The sequence below is a fragment of the Argiope bruennichi genome, chromosome 2 (genome assembly GCF_947563725.1).
Source record: "Argiope bruennichi chromosome 2, qqArgBrue1.1, whole genome shotgun sequence".
NCBI lineage: Eukaryota > Metazoa > Arthropoda > Arachnida > Araneae > Araneidae > Argiope > Argiope bruennichi.
The window spans coordinates 14,266,858-14,285,237 of record NC_079152.1 but is presented as its reverse complement, the minus strand read 5'-3'; positions in this window follow the sequence as shown (position 1 = coordinate 14,285,237).

Here is an 18,380-nt window from a genome sequence, read left to right as displayed (position 1 = left end):
AGTTCCATTGAGTTATTTTTTTCTTAATGCAGTTTTATGCTTACTTGTGATTAAACATCACATTGAAGTACTAGCAACTCGAAAGGGATATATTTGAAAAATTGCCATCAATATATAGTTAAAATATTAAATATATTTTTCATTCTTAGTTCAACTGTTATTATGATTCAAATTTATATTTTTATGCTAATCTATACCTCCAATTATTTTTCACGAAGTAAACAGATGCAAATGAATTTTGCGTTTTTAAGCAGTCTAAATTTCACAGAATATAATAAAATATATTATTATATTGTTTCTCTTATCTTGTAAAAATTTGGAATAATGTGTCGTTTTTTATAATGCGACTCCTTTTCAAAGTTTTTTTTTTAAAGAACTGAATAGAATAATTTCATTCAAATTCATAAAAGAAACAAAAACATTTTTTTAAGAATTATGTCTATTCAGAAAATTATTAATATTTAGTCTTAATATACCTTGATGTAGATGAAAGCAAATAGTAAAATAAATTTAATTCAGGGTTTGATTTATTTTGTTAGGAATATTAAGAAACGAATCGCATTGTAAAAGTCTTAACATTGTAAACTATCTGAAGATATTTTTTCAACAGTTTATCAAAGAAGATATATTTCTTAGATAAAATTATAGGTCTCTAAAACACTTCTAAAAAAATAAGTAGGTAGTTCAAAAATTCTGTTCTTATTTTACAGGTCTTTGAAGCAGTTTTTTTTTTTTTTTTTTTTTTTTTTTGTAGATAAGTTAATGAGCATTCTTCAATATAGAATAAAATCTGAGTGGATAAATGAGATAACTTTTGGTGAATCTTGTGCTAAGTACAGAATGAGTTTTAACAATACGTTTTTAAGGATGTTCTAATACAAAATGATGCAGATAAATTCCTGAATGGTGCATGGATAATAAATTATTTTTGAATATTCAAAAGCTTAGCATTCATAGTTATGCCTTGAAATCACAACCTCCTATTTTCTCCTATCAAATAAATGACTTTGCATTACTTTATTCAGATTTTGTTACTGATGCTGGTGTTACTTATGGAAGAAAACTTCATAAACTGCACACTAATGCAGGATCGACCTTAAAGGTTGTTGGGCCCAAACAGGAAAACAATTATTATTATTATTATTATTAAAAGCAATCCAAGGTTTACAATCAAGGTAAAGATCAATGGTAGCATCAGCATTCTTACTTTTTCCTATTCATCTGCTTATGCAGTGTAGCGCTATCCATATTTCTTAGCACATTTTGAATAGAATCAAGTATGAATTTGGTGCGTCTTCCTATCCTTTCAGACTGGAGCAAAAATTCGACACATTCGCAATAACGATATCAAACCAACTTACCAAACTTCATTGATCTATTTTGTATGTGTGCGTGTGATTTCAAATAATTATTTAAACACTGATGTGTAATAAATCCTTTGTCAGAATACATTTAAAAAAATTAATACAAATCTACATTTTGATAAAATTGCATGATACATTTAATTTATCTCGATGCTTCCGTTTTGGGATATCATGTACATGCATACATGACTTTTACATACAGATTTCTCATCAGTCAGTTTATCTAATATTTGAAGATAAGATTACATATAAATCCATTACAATTAATTATAGAAAGGTTGCTATATGTTGATTTACGATAAAGAAAGAAATCGTTTCTCAAATTCTTTGACTGGAATGATTCCTAGTGAATGCTCAGCCTTTTTAACCCTAGCTATTGAATGGGGAGGTTAAAAAAAAGTTAATAAAGGGTTTTAAAGGGTTGAAAAAAGGGATTAAGCCATATCCAGTATGCTATATTAAACTGAAATTTGAGAAACAATTGTTTATTTTTTAAACCAATTATATAAATAATATTGTCAATCATATATTAATTTTCTTTTTATATGAGGGCTAATGACTATTGATATATCATCAATGATCACCTACTATCATATATATATATATATATATATATAATATCTTCTCAGTATATTCAGTTGATACGTCTATGGCGGAATTACTTCCAAAACCTTTTAGTATTCTACTTGCCCCAGTCATTCGACCAAATCTGTCAATTTATATTTCATAATAAAACCATTGGCCATTAGATATATCATCAATGATCCTCTGCTCTATATAATTTTTCAATTTCGAAAGAAGAAAAAAACGCCTTTTTTTAATGTATTTTCATTTTGAAATATATAATTTCTTTCCACTATTTGGCTGCATGATTCATCAACAATTCAATCAAGTTTATTAATTTTTTCTACAGCTTGGAGATATATTTGATAAATTATAAAAATAAAGTATCAAGCGTTGTAGATGGGTACAATTTGTTTCAAACATTTTTTTTTTTGTAACCATGTTTCTCTGCGCGCAGGGGAACGTGAATACAGAATTTCTGCGAAACATGCGAATAACTTTGTATAATAAATTTTACGAAAACCAGTTCTGTGATACTTGAAGTTTATAAATATTTTACTGAAGCAGATATGTATTGTAATGCTTAAAACTAGTTAAATGAATATTATAATTCGGTATAACTATACTGCATAATATTTTAATTATTCTAATAATTTATATATTAAAAATTTTCTGTTCTTTATATAATATATATTATAAAGTGACAAAAGAAAGCGACAGGAATTTGAGGTTGAGTTTTGAGGTTGAAATGGATTTCTCTTCATGATTCCTCTATGAGCTTATACTGCGGCCATGAATTTATACTTTTGTTCCTTTTGCTTGGCTCCTTTTTAGTATTGGTTTCTATATATGTATTTCCTCTTAAAAAAATTAAAATTACTGAATTTGTGTATTTTAGTAATGCGTTTATTATTCTTGTTGTCACGTGAAGTATTTCCTTTTAAAATATTTTCATTCTATTACTTTTTTTAATGGATTTTGTAGTTGAATTCTGTTCATAATTGTCCTTATTGTGAGGATATAGAAACAACGCAAGAATAAGCAACACATTGAAAATATTTAAAAAGTATATCAACTTTTTTTTTATTGAAATGGCTGTTATTTAATTATATAAAGTTTTTATAAAGTAAAATGCGTTTTCCTGTATTAAATCCAACATCCTACACAACTGTGAAAAAGATTTCAATTTTTGGTTAGTTCTTTTGGAAGTTGTCAAGAAGTACAGTAAGTAAAATGTTCTGTTGAGTAAAATGTTGAGTTGAGTAAAATGTTCGGTCTGTAGAAAAACGGCAGCCCAAACTCATAGCGACACGGGTGGCATTTGAATCCGTATAGTGTGAGACGAGCCTTAGGGCCACGCGGATGGTTAATCGCGAGATGGTCTTTCTGATTTAAAGGGGGGGGATCCATAAATCAATGGAATAGCTTACAAATTAGAACGTAACTGCTTTATAAAGGCTTTTTTTTTATCAAGATTTAATTTGATAAGTTTGTGAAATTAAGTCAGTAGATGTAATTGTTTAAACACTATTATTAATTTTCGACAAAAAATATGATTAAAAACTAAAATCAACTTTTGATAATATGACGTGATGTTCTAAGACTGGGCATATTTTGTAAGTATCAAATTTCGAGAATCTGTGAATTATTCTTTTCAATAAGGAAATACAAAGAGTGATTATTTAGTTATGGTAAAAGATAGCTTCATACTTAATGAACTAAGGTATGTGATTAATATATTCCTTCTAATATTGAATGTGTTTATTTACTAAATGCGATCTTCAGATTTATTTTGAATTGTTCTGAATAATCAAATCATAAATCACCATAGCACTCATGACATAAATCATCATAAAACAGATTTCAAAACAAACATCATAATATTGATTTATTTAGAGGAAAGAACAGGAGATGTAAATGTTATTTATGATTTTCAGGTATGTTAATTGTTGTAATATAATTTAGAATACGGTTTATTAAGTTATAATCAAAATAAGAAGTGTTTACGTCCTACGCGAAACTACTAAACCTTTTTTTACTAATTAAAAAAAAAAGAAAGAAAAGAAAAAAACTTTATTTTTGTGTATTTCAAAACCGATTCAAGGCTAATGTCAATGATTCTGGATACAACAAGGCTACTTTCATAAATGAAAGTAATTGCTTACACCGGTAATTACTTCTAAATAAGGAACCAGTTACCTCTTACGCTGGTTTTCGAGAGTTTTCAAACTATGCTGTCAAATATTTGTAAAATTTATACATCCCAATTTCACTGAAATACGAATATCACTATTTCTTCACTAAATCCATTTACTTATATAGTTTGATAATTTTACAATGTCTATGGAGGTAATCAACAAAAGTAAAAACTTTTCTAGTAAGCAATTAAAACTTCCAAACATTGTTTCAAATACAGTTCTAAGACATAAAATTTCTTAATTCAATTGTGGAATTGTTGCGGTTCCTACAAAGCAAGACGCTTATTCTTTTATTGAATCCATCGTCATGAATTATTGTTAAAAAAAAATGTTTTCGGTGATTGTTATCTTCACTCCTAGCGATCATTAGAAAGAGAAAGAAAATGGAATGTTGCAAAGATACGTTAATGCAACATATGCTTTACAAGTTTAATTTTACATATTTAAATCATCAATTACTTTTCCACAGTAAATTTTATAAAAATATGTAAGCACAATGAAAACTTTTGTCATTTAAATTTATTTTTTTTTTGGATAAAACTAGCAGAAATAGCAATGAATAAATAGTGTTTTCTTTTTTAGAATGTACGAAAATTAGAAAATTATTACGTCCATTGTATTTCTTTAAAGAACATAAATGTATCGAAATTTACGAGGAATGATATACTCCTGTATAATATTTTAAAAGAATCATTTGTTTGTTCCTTTGAATATTTTTGAAGATAGCAATTTCTTTGAATATGCACACAAAATAGTGAAAAAAGGTGGGAAAAAATAGCAAAAAAAAGTCGATAATTTTAATAAATTTCTAAAACATTTTAAAATCAATAGAACAGTCTATAATTTCAAAAATAAATTTTAAATAAGGTCATTTAATCTGCATTTACCCTGATATATTTGATGAGGTTTTAATTGAAATTTTCATTATTTTGAAACATTTAAAAGCGAATATGCCATTATTTTTCAATAAAAAAATGATTAAAAAGAGTATTGAACTTTAAAAAAATTGATGTGATATATTTTAGAGCCTGGGTCATTAATACATAAGTAGAAAATCATATGGCTCTAGATTTGTATATTTTTTAAGCTACTCAATCAATTTGCTGATTTGCATATTTTATTATAATAGAAGATAATGCTATTTTAATGATAAATCGGTTATATATTGTTATTTATACACATCTGATTGACATAACTATTTGTGATTAGTCCTAATTTTAGACAAATGCTATTCAAATATTGATTACTCAGTAAAAAATATTACAATGATTTATTTGAAAGAATAATAAAGGAATATGAATGGAATTTGAATCCTCATTAATTACTAATTTTATATATATATATATAGTGAGACCAATGAGAGTTTCTGTGCTTAAAATACCTAGCAAAAATTAAAAGAAAACCCTTCTGTTTATATTTGCTCTGTACAACTTTTTACAGAGCGATATTATCTACTATTGGGGTTAAAAAGCAACAAAACTGGATCCCCATACACTATTCCTAGAAACCATCTGACATTTCTAGCCATAAACGAAAGCTATAAGATCTGACATGAATGAGCGGTAATTTGTGCATACCCCAGGGTGTGTAGACCACCCGTGAAGAAGAAGAGGGGAAAGAAAAAAGTGCTCGCGCTTGCTGTACATTTCTTTAGGAAAACCGAAACGATTGTGAGAGAGAATACTAGTCAAGTTTAGTTCCCTTTTTAGAGGTTTCAGACGTAGAATGAAAACGCTAAGAGGGTTAAATTCTATTTTTGACGTATATGATAAGGTATTATTCAATTTATCTCTAGGAATGATGGAGAAATCTGGCTAAAATAAATTTTAAAAAAAAGAAAAATATATAAAAATATTTGTCAGCTTCTAGCCTCGAACTGAAGACCTGCAAAACTAAGTGCCACACTATGCCGATCCAGATACCAAGCCTCGTAACCCGAGAGCTTCTGAAGGGTCTAAGATTCTCATTACGACTGTCCAGTAAAATTTTAAATACGGAGTCAATCTGGTCTAAAAGCATAATGCTAAGAAAACGAATGAATTCTGCGCATGTGCTTGAACTTGGGTGGTAAAATTTCGAATAAATATAAAAATATTTTGATATTAAATTCTATTTTTGACGTATATGATAAGGTATTATTCAATTTATCTCTAGGAATGATGGAGAAATCTGGCTAAAATAAATTTAAAAAAAAAGAAAATATATAAAAATATTTGTCAGCTTCTAGCCTCGAACTGAAGACCTGCAAAACTAAGTGCCATACTCTGCCGATCCAGCCACCAAGCCTCTTAACCCGGGAGCTTCTGAAGGGTCTAAGATTCTTATTACGACTGTCCAGTAAAATTTTAAATACGGTGTCAATCTAGTCTAAAAGCATAATGCTAAAAATACGAAGGAATTCTACGCATGTGAGTGAACTTGGCTCGTAAAATTTCGAATAAATATAAAAATATTTTGATATTAAATTCTATTTTTGACGTATATGATAAGGTATTATTCAATTTATCTCTAGGAATGATGGAGAAATCTGGCTAAAATAAATTTAAAAAAAAAGAAAAATATATAAAAATATTTGTCAGCTTCTAGCCTCGAACTGAAGACCTGCCAAATTAAGTGCCATACTCTGCCGATCCAGCCACCAAGCCTCGTAACGAAAGAGCTTCTGAAATGTCTAAGATTCTCATTACGACTGTCCAGTAAAATTTTAAATACGGTGCCAATCTGGTCTAAAAGCATAATGCTAAGATTACGAAGGAATTCTGCGCATGTGCGTGAACTTGGGTGGTAAAATTTCGAATAAATATGAAAATATTTTGATATTAAATTCTATTTTTGACGTATATGATAAGGTATTATTCAATTTATCTCTAGGAATGATGGAGAAATTTGGCTAAAATAAATTTAAAAAAAAAATAAAAATATTTGTCAGCTACGAGCCTCGAACTGAAGACCTGCAAAACGAAGTGCCACACTCTGCCGATCCAGCCACCAAGCCTCTTAACCCGGGAGCTTCTGAAGGGTCTAAGATTCTTATTACGACTGTCCAGTAAAATTTTAAATACGGTGTCAATCTAGTCTAAAAGCATAATGCTAAAAATACGAAGGAATTCTACGCATGTGAGTGAACTTGGCTCGTAAAATTTCGAATAAATATAAAAATATTTTGATATTAAATTCTATTTTTGACGTATATGATAAGGTATTATTCAATTTATCTCTAGGAATGATGGAGAAATTTGGCTAAAATAAATTTAAAAAAAATAAAAATAAAAAATATTTGTCAGCTTCGAGCCTCGAACTGAAGACCTTCAAAACTAAATGCCACACTGTGCCGATCCAGCCGCCAAACCACGTAACCCGAGAGCTTCTGAAGGGTTTAAGATTCTCATTACGACTGTCCAGTAAAATTTTAAATACGGTGTCAATCCGGTCGAAAAGCACAATGCTAAGAATAGAAATGAATTCTGCGCATGTGCGTGAACTTGGGTGGTAGAATTTCGAATAAATATAAAAATATTTTGATATTAAATTCGATTTTTGACTTATATGATAAGGTATTATTCAATTTATCTCTAGGAATAATTGAGAAATCCGGCTAAAATAAATTTAAAAAAAAAGAAAAATATATAAAAATATTTGTCAGCTTCTAACCTCGAACTGAAGACCTGCAAAACTAAGTGCCACACTCTGCCGATCCAACCACCAAGCCTCATATCCCGAGAGCTTCTGAAGGGTCTAAGATTCTCATTACGACTGTCCAGTAAAATTTTAAATACGGAGTCAATCTGGTCTAAAAGCATAATGCTAAGAAAACGAATGAATTCTGCGCATGTGCTTGAACTTGGGTGGTAAAATTTCGAATAAATATAAAAATATTTTGATATTAAATTCTATTTTTGACGTATATGATAAGGTATTATTCAATTTATCTCTAGGAATGATGGAGAAATCTGGCTAAAATAAATTTAAAAAAAAAGAAAATATATAAAAATATTTGTCAGCTTCTAGCCTCGAACTGAAGACCTGCAAAACTAAGTGCCATACTCTGCCGATCCAGCCACCAAGCCTCTTAACCCGGGAGCTTCTGAAGGGTCTAAGATTCTTATTACGACTGTCCAGTAAAATTTTAAATACTGTGTCAATCTAGTCTAAAAGCATAATGCTAAAAATACGAAGGAATTCTACGCATGTGAGTGAACTTGGCTCGTAAAATTTCGAATAAATATAAAAATATTTTGATATTAAATTCTATTTTTGACGTATATGATAAGGTATTATTCAATTTATCTCTAGGAATGATGGAGAAATCTGGCTAAAATAAATTAAAAAAAAAAGAAAAATATATAAAAATATTTGTCAGCTTCTAGCCTCGAACTGAAGACCTGCCAAATTAAGTGCCATACTCTGCCGATCCAGCCACCAAGCCTCGTAACGAGAGAGCTTCTGAAATGTCTAAGATTCTCATTACGACTGTCCAGTAAAATTTTAAATACGGTGCCAATCTGGTCTAAAAGCATAATGCTAAGATTACGAAGGAATTCTGCGCATGTGCGTGAACTTGGGAGGTAAAATTTCGAATAAATATGAAAATATTTTGATATTAAATTCTATTTTTGACGTATATGATAAGGTATTATTCAATTTATCTCTAGGAATGATGGAGAAATTTGGCTAAAATAAATTTAAAAAAAAATAAAAATATTTGTCAGCTACGAGCCTCGAACTGAAGACCTGCAAAACGAAGTGCCACACTCTGCCGATCCAGCCACCAAGCCTCTTAACCCGGGAGCTTCTGAAGGGTCTAAGATTCTTATTACGACTGTCCAGTAAAATTTTAAATACGGTGTCAATCTAGTCTAAAAGCATAATGCTAAAAATACGAAGGAATTCTACGCATGTGAGTGAACTTGGCTCGTAAAATTTCGAATAAATATAAAAATATTTTGATATTAAATTCTATTTTTGACGTATATGATAAGGTATTATTCAATTTATCTCTAGGAATGATGGAGAAATTTGGCTAAAATAAATTTAAAAAAAATAAAAATAAAAAATATTTGTCAGCTTCGAGCCTCGAACTGAAGACCTTCAAAACTAAATGCCACACTGTGCCGATCCAGCCGCCAAACCACGTAACCCGAGAGCTTCTGAAGGGTTTAAGATTCTCATTACGACTGTCCAGTAAAATTTTAAATACGGTGTCAATCCGGTCGAAAAGCACAATGCTAAGAATAGAAATGAATTCTGCGCATGTGCGTGAACTTGGGTGGTAGAATTTCGAATAAATATAAAAATATTTTGATATTAAATTCGATTTTTGACTTATATGATAAGGTATTATTCAATTTATCTCTAGGAATAATTGAGAAATCCGGCTAAAATAAATTTAAAAAAAAAGAAAAATATATAAAAATATTTGTCAGCTTCTAACCTCGAACTGAAGACCTGCAAAACTAAGTGCCACACTCTGCCGATCCAGCCACCAAGCCTCATATCCCGAGAGCTTCTGAAGGGTCTAAGATTCTCATTACGACTGTCCAGTAAAATTTTAAATACGGTGTCAATCTGGTCTAAAAGCATAATGCTAAGAATACGAATGATATCTGCGCATGTGCGTGAACTTGGGTGGTAAAATTTTGAATAAATATAAAAATATTTTGATATTAAATTCTATTTTTGACGTATTTGATAAGGTATTATTCAATTTATCTGTAGGAATGATGGAGAAATTTGGCTTAAATAAATTTAAAAAAAAAAAACTGTCAGCTTCGAGCCTCGAACTGAAGACCTGCAAGACTAAGTGCCACACTATGCCGATCCAGCCACCAAGCCTCGTAACCCGAGAGCTTCTGAAGGGTCTAAGATTCTCATTAGGAGTGTCCAGTAAAAGTTTAAATACGGTGTCAATCTGGTCTAAAAGCATAATGCTAACAATACGAAGGAATTCTACGCATGTGAGTGAACTTGGCTCGTAAAATTTCGAATAAATATGAAAATATTTTGATATTAAATTCTATTTTTGACGTATATGATAAGGTATTATTCAATTTATCTCTAGGAATGATGGAGAAATCTGGCTAAAATAAATTAAAAAAAAAGAAAAATATATAAAAATATTTGTCAGCTTCTAGCCTCGAACTGAAGACCTGCCAAATTAAGTGCCATACTCTGCCGATCCAGCCACCAAGCCTCGTAACGAAAGAGCTTCTGAAATGTCTAAGATTCTCATTACGACTGTCCAGTAAAATTTTAAATACGGTGCCAATCTGGTCTAAAAGCATAATGCTAAGATTACGAAGGAATTCTGCGCATGTGCGTGAACTTGGGTGGGAAAATTTCGAATAAATATGAAAATATTTTGATATTAAATTCTATTTTTGACGTATATGATAAGGTATTATTCAATTTATCTCTAGGAATGATGGAGAAATTTGGCTAAAATAAATTTAAAAAAAAAATAAAAATATTTGTCAGCTACGAGCCTCGAACTGAAGACCTGCAAAACGAAGTGCCACACTCTGCCGATCCAGCCACCAAGCCTCTTAACCCGGGAGCTTCTGAAGGGTCTAAGATTCTTATTACGACTGTCCAGTAAAATTTTAAATACGGTGTCAATCTAGTCTAAAAGCATAATGCTAAAAATACGAAGGAATTCTACGCATGTGAGTGAACTTGGCTCGTAAAATTTCGAATAAATATAAAAATATTTTGATATTAAATTCTATTTTTGACGTATATGATAAGGTATTATTCAATTTATCTCTAGGAATGATGGAGAAATTTGGCTAAAATAAATTTAAAAAAAATAAAAATAAAAAATATTTGTCAGCTTCGAGCCTCGAACTGAAGACCTTCAAAACTAAATGCCACACTGTGCCGATCCAGCCGCCAAACCACGTAACCCGAGAGCTTCTGAAGGGTTTAAGATTCTCATTACGACTGTCCAGTAAAATTTTAAATACGGTGTCAATCCGGTCGAAAAGCACAATGCTAAGAATAGAAATGAATTCTGCGCATGTGCGTGAACTTGGGTGGTAGAATTTCGAATAAATATAAAAATATTTTGATATTAAATTCGATTTTTGACTTATATGATAAGGTATTATTCAATTTATCTCTAGGAATAATTGAGAAATCCGGCTAAAATAAATTTAAAAAAAAAGAAAAATATATAAAAATATTTGTCAGCTTCTAACCTCGAACTGAAGACCTGCAAAACTAAGTGCCACACTCTGCCGATCCAACCACCAAGCCTCATATCCCGAGAGCTTCTGAAGGGTCTAAGATTCTCATTACGACTGTCCAGTAAAATTTTAAATACGGAGTCAATCTGGTCTAAAAGCATAATGCTAAAAATACGAAGGAATTCTACGCATGTGAGTGAACTTGGCTCGTAAAATTTCGAATAAATATAAAAATATTTTGATATTAAATTCTATTTTTGACGTATATGATAAGGTATTATTCAATTTATCTCTAGGAATGATGGAGAAATCTGGCTAAAATAAATTAAAAAAAAAAGAAAAATATATAAAAATATTTGTCAGCTTCTAGCCTCGAACTGAAGACCTGCCAAATTAAGTGCCATACTCTGCCGATCCAGCCACCAAGCCTCGTAACGAGAGAGCTTCTGAAATGTCTAAGATTCTCATTACGACTGTCCAGTAAAATTTTAAATACGGTGCCAATCTGGTCTAAAAGCATAATGCTAAGATTACGAAGGAATTCTGCGCATGTGCGTGAACTTGGGAGGTAAAATTTCGAATAAATATGAAAATATTTTGATATTAAATTCTATTTTTGACGTATATGATAAGGTATTATTCAATTTATCTCTAGGAATGATGGAGAAATTTGGCTAAAATAAATTTAAAAAAAAATAAAAATATTTGTCAGCTACGAGCCTCGAACTGAAGACCTGCAAAACGAAGTGCCACACTCTGCCGATCCAGCCACCAAGCCTCTTAACCCGGGAGCTTCTGAAGGGTCTAAGATTCTTATTACGACTGTCCAGTAAAATTTTAAATACTGTGTCAATCTAGTCTAAAAGCATAATGCTAAAAATACGAAGGAATTCTACGCATGTGAGTGAACTTGGCTCGTAAAATTTCGAATAAATATAAAAATATTTTGATATTAAATTCTATTTTTGACGTATATGATAAGGTATTATTCAATTTATCTCTAGGAATGATGGAGAAATCTGGCTAAAATAAATTAAAAAAAAAAGAAAAATATATAAAAATATTTGTCAGCTTCTAGCCTCGAACTGAAGACCTGCCAAATTAAGTGCCATACTCTGCCGATCCAGCCACCAAGCCTCGTAACGAGAGAGCTTCTGAAATGTCTAAGATTCTCATTACGACTGTCCAGTAAAATTTTAAATACGGTGCCAATCTGGTCTAAAAGCATAATGCTAAGATTACGAAGGAATTCTGCGCATGTGCGTGAACTTGGGAGGTAAAATTTCGAATAAATATGAAAATATTTTGATATTAAATTCTATTTTTGACGTATATGATAAGGTATTATTCAATTTATCTCTAGGAATGATGGAGAAATTTGGCTAAAATAAATTTAAAAAAAAATAAAAATATTTGTCAGCTACGAGCCTCGAACTGAAGACCTGCAAAACGAAGTGCCACACTCTGCCGATCCAGCCACCAAGCCTCTTAACCCGGGAGCTTCTGAAGGGTCTAAGATTCTTATTACGACTGTCCAGTAAAATTTTAAATACGGTGTCAATCTAGTCTAAAAGCATAATGCTAAAAATACGAAGGAATTCTACGCATGTGAGTGAACTTGGGTGGTAAAATTTTGAATAAATATAAAAATATTTTGATATTAAATTCTATTTTTGACGTATTTGATAAGGTATTATTCAATTTATCTGTAGGAATGATGGAGAAATTTGGCTTAAATAAATTTAAAAAAAAAAAACTGTCAGCTTCGAGCCTCGAACTGAAGACCTGCAAGACTAAGTGCCACACTATGCCGATCCAGCCACCAAGCCTCGTAACCCGAGAGCTTCTGAAGGGTCTAAGATTCTCATTAGGAGTGTCCAGTAAAAGTTTAAATACGGTGTCAATCTGGTCTAAAAGCATAATGCTAACAATACGAAGGAATTCTACGCATGTGAGTGAACTTGGCTCGTAAAATTTCGAATAAATATGAAAATATTTTGATATTAAATTCTATTTTTGACGTATATGATAAGGTATTATTCAATTTATCTCTAGGAATGATGGAGAAATCTGGCTAAAATAAATTAAAAAAAAAAGAAAAATATATAAAAATATTTGTCAGCTTCTAGCCTCGAACTGAAGACCTGCCAAATTAAGTGCCATACTCTGCCGATCCAGCCACCAAGCCTCGTAACGAAAGAGCTTCTGAAAGGTCTAAGATTCTCATTACGACTGTCCAGTAAAATTTTAAATACGGTGCCAATCTGGTCTAAAAGCATAATGCTAAGATTACGAAGGAATTCTGCGCATGTGCGTGAACTTGGGTGGGAAAATTTCGAATAAATATGAAAATATTTTGATATTAAATTCTATTTTTGACGTATATGATAAGGTATTATTCAATTTATCTCTAGGAATGATGGAGAAATTTGGCTAAAATAAATTTAAAAAAAAAATAAAAATATTTGTCAGCTACGAGCCTCGAACTGAAGACCTGCAAAACGAAGTGCCACACTCTGCCGATCCAGCCACCAAGCCTCTTAACCCGGGAGCTTCTGAAGGGTCTAAGATTCTTATTACGACTGTCCAGTAAAATTTTAAATACGGTGTCAATCTAGTCTAAAAGCATAATGCTAAAAATACGAAGGAATTCTACGCATGTGAGTGAACTTGGCTCGTAAAATTTCGAATAAATATAAAAATATTTTGATATTAAATTCTATTTTTGACGTATATGATAAGGTATTATTCAATTTATCTCTAGGAATGATGGAGAAATTTGGCTAAAATAAATTTAAAAAAAATAAAAATAAAAAATATTTGTCAGCTTCGAGCCTCGAACTGAAGACCTTCAAAACTAAATGCCACACTGTGCCGATCCAGCCGCCAAACCACGTAACCCGAGAGCTTCTGAAGGGTTTAAGATTCTCATTACGACTGTCCAGTAAAATTTTAAATACGGTGTCAATCCGGTCGAAAAGCACAATGCTAAGAATAGAAATGAATTCTGCGCATGTGCGTGAACTTGGGTGGTAGAATTTCGAATAAATATAAAAATATTTTGATATTAAATTCGATTTTTGACTTATATGATAAGGTATTATTCAATTTATCTCTAGGAATAATTGAGAAATCCGGCTAAAATAAATTTAAAAAAAAAGAAAAATATATAAAAATATTTGTCAGCTTCTAACCTCGAACTGAAGACCTGCAAAACTAAGTGCCACACTCTGCCGATCCAACCACCAAGCCTCATATCCCGAGAGCTTCTGAAGGGTCTAAGATTCTCATTACGACTGTCCAGTAAAATTTTAAATACGGAGTCAATCTGGTCTAAAAGCATAATGCTAAAAATACGAAGGAATTCTACGCATGTGAGTGAACTTGGCTCGTAAAATTTCGAATAAATATAAAAATATTTTGATATTAAATTCTATTTTTGACGTATATGATAAGGTATTATTCAATTTATCTCTAGGAATGATGGAGAAATCTGGCTAAAATAAATTAAAAAAAAAAGAAAAATATATAAAAATATTTGTCAGCTTCTAGCCTCGAACTGAAGACCTGCCAAATTAAGTGCCATACTCTGCCGATCCAGCCACCAAGCCTCGTAACGAGAGAGCTTCTGAAATGTCTAAGATTCTCATTACGACTGTCCAGTAAAATTTTAAATACGGTGCCAATCTGGTCTAAAAGCATAATGCTAAGATTACGAAGGAATTCTGCGCATGTGCGTGAACTTGGGAGGTAAAATTTCGAATAAATATGAAAATATTTTGATATTAAATTCTATTTTTGACGTATATGATAAGGTATTATTCAATTTATCTCTAGGAATGATGGAGAAATTTGGCTAAAATAAATTTAAAAAAAAATAAAAATATTTGTCAGCTACGAGCCTCGAACTGAAGACCTGCAAAACGAAGTGCCACACTCTGCCGATCCAGCCACCAAGCCTCTTAACCCGGGAGCTTCTGAAGGGTCTAAGATTCTTATTACGACTGTCCAGTAAAATTTTAAATACGGTGTCAATCTAGTCTAAAAGCATAATGCTAAAAATACGAAGGAATTCTACGCATGTGAGTGAACTTGGCTCGTAAAATTTCGAATAAATATAAAAATATTTTGATATTAAATTCTATTTTTGACGTATATGATAAGGTATTATTCAATTTATCTCTAGGAATGATGGAGAAATTTGGCTAAAATAAATTTAAAAAAAATAAAAATAAAAAATATTTGTCAGCTTCGAGCCTCGAACTGAAGACCTTCAAAACTAAATGCCACACTGTGCCGATCCAGCCGCCAAACCACGTAACCCGAGAGCTTCTGAAGGGTTTAAGATTCTCATTACGACTGTCCAGTAAAATTTTAAATACGGTGTCAATCCGGTCGAAAAGCACAATGCTAAGAATAGAAATGAATTCTGCGCATGTGCGTGAACTTGGGTGGTAGAATTTCGAATAAATATAAAAATATTTTGATATTAAATTCGATTTTTGACTTATATGATAAGGTATTATTCAATTTATCTCTAGGAATAATTGAGAAATCCGGCTAAAATAAATTTTAAAAAAAAGAAAAATATATAAAAATATTTGTCAGCTTCTAACCTCGAACTGAAGACCTGCAAAACTAAGTGCCACACTCTGCCGATCCAGCCACCAAGCCTCATATCCCGAGAGCTTCTGAAGGGTCTAAGATTCTCATTACGACTGTCCAGTAAAATTTTAAATACGGTGTCAATCTGGTCTAAAAGCATAATGCTAAGAATACGAATGATATCTGCGCATGTGCGTGAACTTGGGTGGTAAAATTTTGAATAAATATAAAAATATTTTGATATTAAATTCTATTTTTGACGTATTTGATAAGGTATTATTCAATTTATCTGTAGGAATGATGGAGAAATTTGGCTTAAATAAATTTAAAAAAAAAAAACTGTCAGCTTCGAGCCTCGAACTGAAGACCTGCAAGACTAAGTGCCACACTATGCCGATCCAGCCACCAAGCCTCGTAACCCGAGAGCTTCTGAAGGGTCTAAGATTCTCATTAGGAGTGTCCAGTAAAAGTTTAAATACGGTGTCAATCTGGTCTAAAAGCATAATGCTAACAATACGAATGATATCTGCGCATGTGCGTGAACTTTGGGTGGTAAAATTTCGAATAAATATGAAAATATTTTGATATTAAATTCTATTTTTGACTTATATGATTTGGAATTATTCAATTTATCTCTAGGAATGATGGAGAAATTTGGCTAAAATAAATTAAAAAAAAAAAAAGAAAAAAAAGAAAAATATTTGTCAGCTTCGAGCCTCCAACTGAAGACCTGCAAAACTAAGTGCCACACTATGCCGATCCAGTCACCAAGCCTCTTAACCCGGGAGCTTCTGAAGGGTCTAAGATTCTTATTACGACTGTCCTGTAAAATTTTAAATACGGTGTCAATCTGGTCTAAAAGCATAATGCTAAAAATACGAAGGAATTCTGCGCATGTGCGTGAACTACTGTGGTAAAATTTCGAATAAATATAAAAATATTTTGATATTAAATTCTATTTTTGACGTATATGATAAGGTATTATTCAATTTATCTCTAGGAATGATGGAGAAATCTGGCTAAAATAAATTTAAAAAAAAAAGAAAAATATATAAAAATATTTGTCAGCTTCTAGCCTCAAACTGAAGACCTGCAAAACTAAGTGCCACACTCTGCCGATCCAGCCACCAAGCCTCGTAACCCGAGAGCTTCTGAAGGGTCTAAGATTCTCATTACGACCTCCACTAAAATTTTAAATACGGTGTCAAACTGGTCTAAAAGCATAATGCTAAGAATACGAAGGAATTCTGCGCATGTGCGTGAACTTGGGTGGTAAAATTTCGAATAAATATAAAAATATTTTGATATTAAATTCTATTTTTGACGTATATGATAAGGTATTATTCAATTTATCTCTAGGAATGATGGAGAAATCTGGCTAAAATAAATTTAAAAAAAAAAGAAAAATATATAAAAATATTTGTCAGCTTCTAGCCTCAAACTGAAGACCTGCAAAACTAAGTACCACACTCTGCCGATCCAGCCACCAAGCCTCGTAACCCGAGAGCTTCTGAAGGGTCTCAGATTCTCATTACGACTGTCCAGTAAAATTTTAAATACGGTGTCAATCTGGTCTAAAAGCATACTGCTAAGAATACGAATGAATTCTCCGCATGTGCGTGAACTTGGGTAGAAGAATTTCGAATAAATATAAAAATATTTTGATATTAAATTCTATTTTTGACGTATATGATAAGGTATTATTCAATTTATCTCTAGGAATGATGGAGAAATTTGGCTAAAATAAATTAAAAAAAAAAAAATATTTGTCAGCTTCGAGCCTCGAACTGAAGACCTGCAAAACTAAGTGCCACACTCTGCCGATCCAGCCACCAAGACTAGTAACCCGAGAGCTTCTGAAGGGTCTAAGATTCTCATTACGACCTCCACTAAAATTTTAAATACGGTGTCAATCTGGTCTAAAAGCATAATGCTAAGAATACGAATGAATTCTGCGCATGTGCGTGAACTTGGGTGGTAAAATTTCGAATAAATATAAAAATATTTTGATATTAAATTCTATTTTTGACGTATATGATAAGGTATTATTCAATTTATCTCTAGGAATGATGGAGAAATTTGGTTAAAATAAATTTTTTAAAAAAAAAATAAAAATAAAAAATATTTGTCAGCTTCGAGCCTCGAACTGAAGACCTGCAAAACTAAGTGCCACACACTGCCGATCCAGCCACCAAGCCTCGAAGCCCGAGAGCTTCTGAAGGGTTTAAGATTCTCATTACGACTGTCCAGTAAAATTTTAAATACGGTGTCAATCTGGTCTAAAAGCATAATGCTAAGAATACGAATGAATTCTGCGCATGTGCGTGAACTACTGTGGTAAAATTTCGAATAAATATAAAAATATTTTGATATTAAATTCTATTTTTGACGTATATGATTTGGAATTATTCAATTTATCTCTAGGAATGATGGAGAAATCTGGCTAAAATAAATTAAAAAAAAAA